Source organism: Gavialis gangeticus, unplaced genomic scaffold (assembly GCF_001723915.1).
Source record: "Gavialis gangeticus isolate Ggan-Ray unplaced genomic scaffold, GavGan_comp1, whole genome shotgun sequence".
Classification (NCBI taxonomy): domain Eukaryota; kingdom Metazoa; phylum Chordata; order Crocodylia; family Gavialidae; genus Gavialis; species Gavialis gangeticus.
The window spans coordinates 9,436,565-9,447,273 of record NW_017729034.1 but is presented as its reverse complement, the minus strand read 5'-3'; the positions used below and the strand labels follow the sequence as shown (position 1 = coordinate 9,447,273).

The 10,709-nt window shown below is 46.8% G+C and overlaps 1 long non-coding RNA gene across 1 annotated transcript in view; it reads left to right on the top strand.

Moving 5' to 3' along the window:
• Positions 1 to 10,427, top strand: part of LOC109304863 — a 12,005-nt gene extending 1,578 nt beyond the window's left edge. The window contains exons 2-3 of the long non-coding RNA XR_002099492.1: positions 3,657 to 3,662; positions 10,316 to 10,427. This is a non-coding gene — a long non-coding RNA (uncharacterized LOC109304863). The remainder of the gene's footprint in view (positions 1 to 3,656; positions 3,663 to 10,315) is intronic.
• Positions 10,428 to 10,709: the final 282 nt, after the last annotated feature.

Below are 10,709 nucleotides of genomic sequence, written 5' to 3'. Positions count from 1 at the left end.
TGCTCCAGCTAGGGAGCAGAGGGACAGGGCCAGCCCTGCTCTCTGGAGCAGACAACACAGCCCAGGCCAGGGCTGCAAAATGCTGGGGGACTGATTTAACTTGAACCAGGAAGGGGTCTGGGACAGCAGTTTCATCAACTGGTTTGACCTAAATCAGTTAAGTCTGATGCTATAGTCAACCAGGTTTACCTTAAACCAGTTTCATCCATTTTGAAACTGGTTTATATACACTGGATTTCTATTCTGTTACAGGTTTAAACCAGTTTCTGATCACTTAAACCAGTTTATGCGTAACTTCTATTCCTAGCCTCAGTTCCTGCACTGTGGCTGTCCTGGTTCCTGACCCTAGTTTGGGCTTATTTCTGGATTTTAGCTTTGGATTTTGGAATCTGATCCCCAGATCCTAATCTTGGATTGTGCTGTGGACTTTGCCTTTGGATTTCCCTCTGGATTTTGTAATATGGCTCCTGCCCTCTGACCTGAGCCCTTGCTTTCCCTTAGTGGCCTAACCACTAGGCCAGACTGCCTCCACCCCGGTCCCTGACATTAATGAGGGGTCACATGCACAGAAACTTGTTCTCCCATCCATCTCTGAGGCCACCTCTTGCTGGTGCCAAGATCTTTAGATATACTGAAAGACACCTACCTTTAGGGCAAGCAATCCTTGGATGGGGCAGGTGTCTCGTACTTGGTCACCACCTGCCTGTATGTGTCTATGTCTGTGTAGCCACAGGGGTACAGCACAGGGACAGATTGAGAGGGAAGCACCGGTGCACTTGCCCTCCTCCCCCTCACCCCCTTTGATTCTCGCTCCACCCAAAATATAAAATCAACTACCTAGCAATAGTAGCAGCATTTCTAGTCAGACAGTGCTACTGGAGTCCCTTGACTTCATGGCTCATTATAATTTACCTGATCCCTTCTAAACTCTTCATTCCACAGATGTTAATGACACTCTCTCCTTTTTAATAGTGTTGATGTTCCACCAGTCAAGCTGTCCTTTGTTCTGCAGTTCCATATAGCTGCTCCTGGTATTAAAGCTCCTATTTCATAGCCCTGCAGATGGTTTTTGACTCATTCCAATGGAATTATATTTGTTTTTGCTTCAATACTAAATCAAATAATACAGCTTCAGATCCCTAGCATATTAGTAAAGCTTCTCATTTATATTGAACTGGAAAAAAGTGTGGTTTTTTTTAATATGTGACAATGTACCTCATCACCTGAACCCCCAAGCTTTCAAAGTTCTAGAACTGCCTGTGATACAGCACATAAATGATCAGTGTTTTACTCCATAAATACCCACCAGCAACTATAGCTTCCTACTTCCATAACAGTATTATGTTCTGCAGGCAAGAGAGAAAATTTATGGGGGAGCTGAGAGAGGCTTAGTGTTACTTGGAGAAAACTTTCATGGGTCAGAATCTGATCTGCATGTCTCATGATGACGGCTGTCTCCCAAAGGTAATAGTAAAAAATCTCTTGCCAACCTGCGTTACTCAGATCTCTTTATCTGTTCCCAGAACTTGGAACCTGGAGCCATTGGTGACGTATATGTAAATTGCAAGTGCAATCTGGCTAATAGTATGCAAATCGCCAGTAGCAAGGCTTCTATATCTGTCCCCAATAAAAAACTTATCAAACTCAGAAAAAGTTCCCCCGTGCCAGGGAGAATAAGAAGCAAGGCCTGCTTGAATTCCAATGGTAGTCTAACAAATATTTCCTCTGAGACCTCAGACAAATTGCTCACGACTTTGTACCTTAGTTTCCCCATTTCTAAACATTTATATTTTCACTTTACCAGGTCAAACTGTGAGGATTCCTTAACTAATATAAAACTCTCTCGGGATGGATTTTTCTGTATCAGTGTTAAATGCTATTAATAAGACAAACCAACATAAACATTTGCAGAGCTTGTTAGGAGTTAAATGCCACTTTTTTTTTTGGTAGAAGTGAAATTCTGGACTGCAAGCCTATCTTTTTAAATGGAGCTTCCTTACAGTAAGTGGATCCTGCAAAGTACGGCAAGTTGAGTAAACAAATCGGTGCTGGCACGTTAAACATGTTGCACAATATTCATGAAGTGGAAACTGCTTGCAAGTGGCTGTGTAAGGGGATACAGGTGGGAAGCTCCAGTTGCATGGACAAATATCAACATGTTCTTAAAATGAGCGAAAGAGAGAGGAAATGGAAGAGTTTATGTGCCTGACTCTCTTCCTCCCAGCAGTTTTCTTCAAATCCATCTTCCCCTCTGGGTGGAGAGGATCTAAATGGAGGCCCAAATAACTTTTTCTTGGGTGTAAGACGAACAGCATTCCAGCACACCACTCTTACACCACAGCAAATATACAATTGCAGTGCAATGCAAAGTCTAAATGTCCTCACACCCTGACACTGTATCTCTATATTTTTCTCATCTCCAAAATACTGTCAGATGCACAATATGCTTCAAGGTAGATGATCTCCTGCTGGAATCACAGATGTTGGGGATTGGAGGTGGGCAGCACTATGTGCTGTGTAGTATACAGACTACTTCCTTTCTGCTTGAGGGGTTGCAGGTACAGACTTCTCAGCTCTGGAGAGGATCCCAAGCCACGGACACTGCTTAGGCTGTGTGCATTATAAGGATAATGAGATAGCTTTACAGCATAGAGCACATATGGAATGAGTTTTAACCTGTCCCTTTCTCCGCATCTGAATCCTGCCTTTACCTGGCTGGGTGTTGTCCAAGGGAAGCCACTCCACACAAGCAGCAAGGCAGGATTCTAACCCAGTACATGAAAACATGGCAGAGGGATGGGTGATTTGGACACCAGACCAGCCAGTGTACCTTGGCACCCTTGGGTGGAGGCTGGACTCTAATGTCCATGGTCTGGCTAGGTCACATCTTGCTGCCAGCAGCATGTACTCCTCATCCGAGGACCCCAGGCACTGTGCCTGTCTGACTTGAACCATCTTGCTCCTTAGTAAGTAATGCATAGAGCTGGCACTGTTCCCCTGTCCACCTTTTTCTAACAGCATAGTTCCTACCTGTAAGGGCAGGATTTTGCCCGAAGCATCATTTTTCTTAATTATGCAAATTAATGCCTTGATAGCCAAGAAGCATGACTTAACCAGTTCACTGTATCACCCGCATTGTAAAGCTACTGAGCTTCCTGACCTACATTTCTACCCATGAGTTATAAAAGCCTCAGAGTGCTAACTCCATAGTATTTGGTATGTAGAGAAAGATTGGGGTTCAGAACATGGCAGGTGGGTTACAGATAGACAACTATTGATCTGTCCCTTAGCTAGTGCTGTGAAAATATTTGTGGGCAAACTTTAAATACTTGAAGCATGCTCCTTCCTGAAATACCAGGGCTTCTGCAGAAACGTGACATTGTGTATGGAATTTTTCCCACACCAATACAATCTCTCTTCTAAGATGAATACAGTCTCCCCACCTCCCTCCTAAGCCAGCCCCTTCCCCCACCATCCTGCCCATTTTCTGGCTGCCTGTGCTATACATCAAGCAAATTTTTGTGGTACATTATCCTCTTTAGGAGCCAGGCTCTTTAGAAAGGGTTATGTGGTTGAAGTCACACGCTGCTTATTTTGTCCCCTATTGGTTGATCCCTTGGTGCTTGGGAGCGCCAGGAAAAGCCTTGCCTGAGAAGTTAAAAGTGGCTGCTTGGCTCTTGTTAAGGTTGAGACTAACTTAGTGTTTAACAGTTGACTTGCCTGAAGTATAGTTCAGCCCCTGTGAGCTGAAAATATTGTATCTTGTGTTTTCCCTCCCAGTTTTCATACAGTCAAAATAATAATTAGGCAGCTTGGAAAACAATGATTATTATCCAGAGTCCTGGGAACTGCTTTTGTTGTTCTGCTTTATGGGTACCCATGTTCCCACTGAGGAACTGAGTTATTTTCCTAGGCTCTGAGAAAGAGCAGAGAGGCCCCTGTGCTCCTTCACACTATTGGGTTGTGCAGTCTCATGGGCTTACTGCTGGAACGTGGTTTCCTTTAGCATCATGCTGCATTGCTTTGTGCTGCTGTAGCACACTGTATCCCTAGGGTAGGCAGCCCCTGGGAATCCACTCCATTGTGCTTGTGCTGTGATTATGGAGCTGGGACTCGGGATTACTTATTTGTAAGTCTGGGACAACCCCACTGGCTTCAGCAGGGTTGCCCTGAATTTAACCCTTGGTCCTTGCTCTCTGTGGGTCATGACTGACGTCTGATTGATACCTTTTTGACAGTCTTCCTTCTCCAGTCTCGAAAACACAACAGAGCACTTGTTCTGACCTCACCCCATGTGTCTGTATGAATAATGTTGTCCTCTTGTGGCTAGGCTCACAGCGGAGTGTGTTTGTGGACTTGAACAACCAGGATACTAATTATATTTCATGTCTACAGACAGGGGTATCACAGTGGAAGCCCTTTTAAATCCCCCTCTTAAAGTCTACAGCCAGGGGACAGACTGGCTTTTACTCTATTTGGACTTTAAATGAAGCCTTGCATTTACCTTTGGCATTTTATAGTGGCACTGTACAAAATGCAGAGGTCAACAAGTATCAGAGCAGTGGTGGATACAGGGCCAGAAGCTGTTCTGTTTGTAAGAAAGGCACCATTATAAAGGGACCAGTGCTAGGTCTGAGGATGCCCAGGCCTGCAGCAATCCCAGTCCTGGGAATCCCAGTAGCCTTGCAAGGAAGGTCTGCTTGACAGACCTGAGGAAGCTGTTTCATGGGACCTGATGCTGCCACAGGGTCTGCCAGGACTTTACTACTGCTACTGACTTCATATGGATGCTGCTTAGAGATCACAGGAACTGTATAAAACTCTCAGGCAGGCAAGTAGGCATGTGATAGACACAGGAGTTGGCCAGGGACAAAGCTAAGCCTGAGAAGAAGGATTTATCTGAGGAGGAACTGTGTGAGGCTGCTGCCATAGAGCACATGTGTATGTCCCAGAGATGGAGAAGAAATTATGGGGCTGGAAAGAGAAGGCTTGAGCTCATGGGCTTGCTTTCCTTCCAGTCTCCAGCCCTCTTTCTTCCATTCTCCTTGCTCTCTCTCTTTAGATGAAGCAGGAAGGGTTAGTCTCAATCCGAGATGTGAAGCGATGCAACTGAGAGAGCAGGAAGAAGCAGTTAGCTCTTGGTAAAGGAACACAAGGAGGGTGGTGGTCTGGGGGCTGCTCTGAAAGACAATTCATTTAAAGGGGACAATAACAAAGCAGGGAGAGAGAGACCAGTGCAGAGCCTGCCTCCCCTCCTTGCTACTTGCTTTTAAAAATCGTTTGTGTTTCCCTTTTTCTGAAAGAAGCTTCTAATTGTCTTAAGAGAAACAGGATAGAGGATGCCAGATAGCACAACCTCTGTTGAAGACCTTACAACATGCCAGTGAGCAAAAAGCCAATGCTCCTAACAATTGTGGGGGGGAGTTTGCAGTTCAGTCATCAGGAACACATATAAAAGAACAAATCCTTCTAGTGCTCTCAGTCCTACATTGGCAAACCAGTGTGCTCGTTCTGGTGTTCAGAAACAATGCTACACTAATTAACCAAGAGGAGTGGCCCAGCACCTGAGAATTGCCCTCCAATAACACCCTGGTGTGCACAACCTCCATGCTCACAAGCCAGCCATCCGCATCACCGAATGTTCACACAGCCCTGTGGGCCATGAGCCAGTGCTGCATCACTCATAAACAGCCCTACAATAATGTCTGGGTAAGGGGAACACCAGAAAGAAACAGATTTAAAAGGCCAAAATAAAAGGGGGCTTGTAACCCACTCTGGGGGGAAGGCCCTTTTAAAAGATACCTCCTCCTTGGGTAGATTTTCTTGGTTAGGTAACTTCTCCTTGGGTAGTACCTTCTCCTTGAGTGCTTTACTGGTAGATCAGAAAGCAATCACAAATTTCTGACTATTGCTAAGAGGGTCCCAGGCTGGGGGAATGTACCTAGCCGCACCTGCCTTTTCTTTTCTCCAAGCAATTTCTGTGGGTGCTTGGGAGCCCAAAAGGGACCTCTTGGCATAGGCACCAACTTTTATTTTTGCTGGGGGATGGGGGGACCTTAGACGATGGATATGTGGAAAGTTTTATACATTTCAGGTGACAGCCCTTTTCCCAGAGAGGGGACAGGGCCTCCAAGTCCCTACATACTCGGCACCTCTTGGGAGCCCAGTATCAAACCTCTCCCAGCAAGGCCAGTGAGCAAAGGCAACTGATTCCGGATGCCTCCCTTCCCTCTTCATCAGCTGGCAGTAATTAGCAGATTTTACAGCCATATGGGTCACCTCTTCTCCCTCGTCTCATGGCACTGACTCCCTCTCTCTAGCTTGCTTGCTGTACCTGCTTCCTTCTGTTCTGTTCAGTTAGCATTAGATACAACCTTGTGCATGGCAAGCAGCTGCATGCCAGCAGTTACCAATGCTTTTTCACACTGACACCACCCTAGTGGCCTATAACTCAGTTGCTCTGTAAAGGGCCTGTACATGAGGTAGTTGCATTTCAACAATTACTCTCATTGCAGGGCAGTTAGACTGGGTTCTCAGCCTGGAGATATTCTACAGCTGTCCAAGGTCTGTCTCCTGTTGCCAGAGCTTTGCTGTGCCTTACACCCTTTGGTGTATTATTCCCACAGGGCAGTGAAGCACCTCTTAGATGTGGGGAACAGAGGTGCACAGAAACTAAGTGACCTGCACAGGGTTATGATGGAACTGTATGGCAGAGCAGGGAATTTCACTTCAACGTGCTGAACCTCAAGGGCAGCACCCAAAAGAATTGGACCATCCTTCTACTTGATATAGGAGCCACTTCATCTGTCGTGCTGCATTTGGAAAGACAGCAGCTTGCACCTTCTCTGGAGAGGTCTTTTTTGACCTCCTTCCCTGGCATGACATTGTACAGATAAAACCTAGCTACTGAAACCGACCCTGCCTCCCTTTGCTCTCCTGCTCTTTCTGAGTCTGAGGCAGCTGGACAGAACTCCCTCCACAGGCATCCTGGACCTGTAGCTAATCCATTGCTGAACTCTGCCACAGTCTGAGGAAGGACCCTCTTACCTCCCTGTGTCAGGAGGCAGTGCCACTTGCTGGACCAGCATCATGAAACCAAGAGACCCAGCTGTACAGCCCCAGGGCTTTACAGGTTTAAATACATCTGTGAAGTGACTATTAACAAGAGAGTGAGGTCAGCACTAAGAGGTCCAGAGGGAGAGGGGATAGATCTTGTTATCTTCAGCTGAGGTTTGAAATAAGATGGGGAGTCTACCAGGCACATAGATATGCTGGGGGGAGGTGGAGGTGGAGAAGCAGGCCAGGCAGAGAACCTTGCATTTTTAGGCCACACTGGGGGAAAGGACAAGCTGTATCACCATGAGCAGGGCTTTCAGTATCTTTCTCTGCTGCTGTTGCCCTGCCTGTGAAGGGGAATAACACTCCCTTTAAAGGACTGGAAGAGTTCAGTTCATGTCTCTAACATTTGTGAACATGGAAAGGACTCTTTAGGAGCCAAGATTCACTGATGGTTATTATAGTTAACCCCTGGCCTAGCTCCCTGGGGATCCAAGAGAGCAAAGAGCCGCACAGTGCAATGGAGTGTCTTGCTCAGGCTGGGGCGGAGGGGTGCCTGGATTGCAGCATGAGCTCAGCTGCTGAGTGCTGCAGAAGCACTCCAGCCAAGAGCTTTTCATTTGGCTTGCCGGCTTCTTTCTTGTACTCCTGGTGGAGATTAACTGGCTATTTTTGACCTTATCTAGATTGGATGAAGTGGTCCTCAGTTACCAAGCAGTGATCCGGTAGCAATGCCCTTATAAGTAGTGCTCCTGGTAGAAGGCCACTACATGCCAGCTGGGGTCCGTACCATGTAGGATGTCCTCCTGACTGGAAGAGGGATGGGAAGGTTTCTGATAACCTTGGCTCTTATGCACAGCTATAAATAGATTGGCCTGATCCCATCATAACAGCTCCAGGCTTGTCTGCACCTAGACATTTTCCCCAAGAGCCCATCCAGAATAATTTCTACAAGCCCCTAGGTGCACAATTTCAGATAGAATAACCAATTCCAGAATAGTGATTTCCAAATGTAAAGAAGTCCATAGTTATACATCTAAGCTGATCAGAGCTGGGCCATGCCACTGTTTGGAAGGAAACCTCCAAGCAACACAGACACATTATCTGAATGAGGAAACATCTGGGGTTTAGGGTTAGATTTAGCTAATATAGGCTAGCTAGACTAATAGGAGGTTGAGCATTTCTCCTCTCATGGGCTCAAGGCTAAAATCCTTAGTTCCTACCCAAGTTAAGATTTGACTAGATAAAATGGAGCAGAAGGGGTTACCCTACCTCAGCAGGTGGGAGGGGGAGGAGCAGAGGGGAGTGGGGAGTGGGAAGGCAGGGTTTAAATTAACCTCAGGTCTTGTGCTGGCTGAATTTAAACTCCAACTTTTCCCTTGTCAAGAGCAGGCTACAGGTCCTGCAGGAAGGTGTTGGGGGCTCAAAAGGAGGTTTCCTTTGAGTTCAGTGCTTCAGCCTGGTGCAAGAGAGAGGATTCAGAGTGACTTGGACAAATTGGAGGATTGGGCCAAAAGAAATCTCATGAGGTTCAATAAGGACAAGTGCAAAGTCCTGCACTTAGGATGGAACAATCCCATGCACCAGTACAGGCTGGGGACCAACTGGCTAAGCAGCAGCTCCACAGAAAAGGACCTGGGGGTTACAGTTGACAATAAGCTAGATATTCTGCACTGGTGAGGCCACATCTGGAGTACTATGTCCAGTTTTGGACTCCCCACTAGAGAAAGGATGTGGACAAGTTGGAAAGAGTCCAGTGGAGGACAGCGAAAGTGGTTAGGGGATGGGGCACATGACTGATGAGGAGAGGCTAAGGGAACTGGGCTTATTTAGTCTACAGCAGAGAAGACTGAGGGGGGATTTGATAGCAGCCTTTAACTACCTGCAGGGTAGAGGATGGAGCTAGACTGTTCTCAGTGGTGATAAATTACAGCTGTTAAGAGGGACAGGAAACACCGTGCCTACCAAGGTGGTGTCCTAGTCACACCCGGGGAGAACCGCTTTCCTGGCATGGGGTAGTACCTGCAGAGGTAATATAGTTTTATGCCCACTTTATGGAAATGGGAGACTCCTCCCTATCTTGCTCCTGTGGCCATATGGCTGAGACCAAGTGAAACTCAGGGGCATCCGAACCTCAAGCCTCCAGGCTTGGGCCTGCACGTAGGATGCCTGCCAAAGGATTTGGAAACATCTGAAGCCCCAGGTGGGGTGGAGGATGTTTGCCAGCTGTAGGGCCACTTGTGGTTCTTGAATGACTCACAGATTTGGAATTGACTTGGCTGATTTGGCTTGGAACACAAACATTTTTCACAAACAAAAGGGATAAATGACAGAACAAGGAGCAGTGGTCCCAAGTTGCAGCAAAGGAAGTTTAGGTTAGATATTAAGAAAAACTCTCTCATTAGGAGGGTGGTGAAGCACTGGAATGGGTTACCTAGAGAGAAGGTGGCATCTCCATCCTTCCTTTTAAGGCTTGGCTTGATAAAGCCCTGGCTGGGATGATCTAGTTGGGGCTCGTCCTGCTTTGAGCAGGAGGTTGGACTAGGTGACCTCCTGAGGTCCCTTCCAGCCCTCCTTTTCTATGATTCTGATTCTAAGAGGATGCTGGGCTCCTGGAGCGCCTGCCTGTGGGAAGAGGTGCAAAACTGAGTTTCTAAGTAATTCTGGTACTTAGAGTCCATGGTTTCTTCTGCTATAGATTGTTGCTATGACCAAATCCCTGTCTATTAATTCAGTTATGCCTCCTGAAATGTGTTAAGCCAGTGGTGGTAACCTCTTGGCCCTGTGGGCCAGATGGGTGGTGCAGGGTCAGTCTGTGGGCTCTCTCCAGTCTATGAGCCCAATTCAGGTTGCAGCACTGGGCTGGTTAGGGCTGATCCAACGTGCAGGGCTGGCCTAGTGCGTGGCCCCAGACACACATTACAGATCAGGCTGTGGGCACTGCATAAGGGGGCTCAGTCCTGGTTTGGCTCACAGATTGGCCCCATAACCCTTAGGTACTCCATGGGGCCATGAGAGTTGGACAACCTTGGTTTAATCTATGACTGACAGCTCCTGTACACCCGTAGCAAGGACAGCTCTGCTCATCTCATCCTTATGGAGGTACCAAGGTGACTGCTCTTCAAAATTACCTCAGACAGATGTGTGTCCTATTGCTGGGAGACTCAACCCATATGCCGTTTCTATTCAGCTCTCACAGAAGGTGCAAGCACTAGTGAAGAGTTAGGTTGTGGGCAAGTTTAGGTTTTTCTGAATACAGGTTTCCCTTGCTTTATGTTGTATGTGCATTTCTGGAAAATGGCATATAACTTGAATTCGCATAAAGAGAACCCAGTTTACAATGTAATAAATAGGGATATATTCCAAGACCTCGACTGTACTGATCCCCAGGCCCATTTCTACCACTTTTACAAGACAGTTTTGGTACTCACCAACAGCAGACAGGACACACAAGCACAAAGTGGTGGTGAATGTTACCATAATGGGGATGGCAACTACAGAAACATGTCACAGACAACGAGCAAGGAACACAGAGCCACACAGGAAACTATATTTTGGTGTGCATCACTCCCACAATGCACTGCACAAAACAGCTGACTGCAGGCTTCCACCAGACCAATCGCATAAGAGTGAATTTACCTCGCAAATAACGA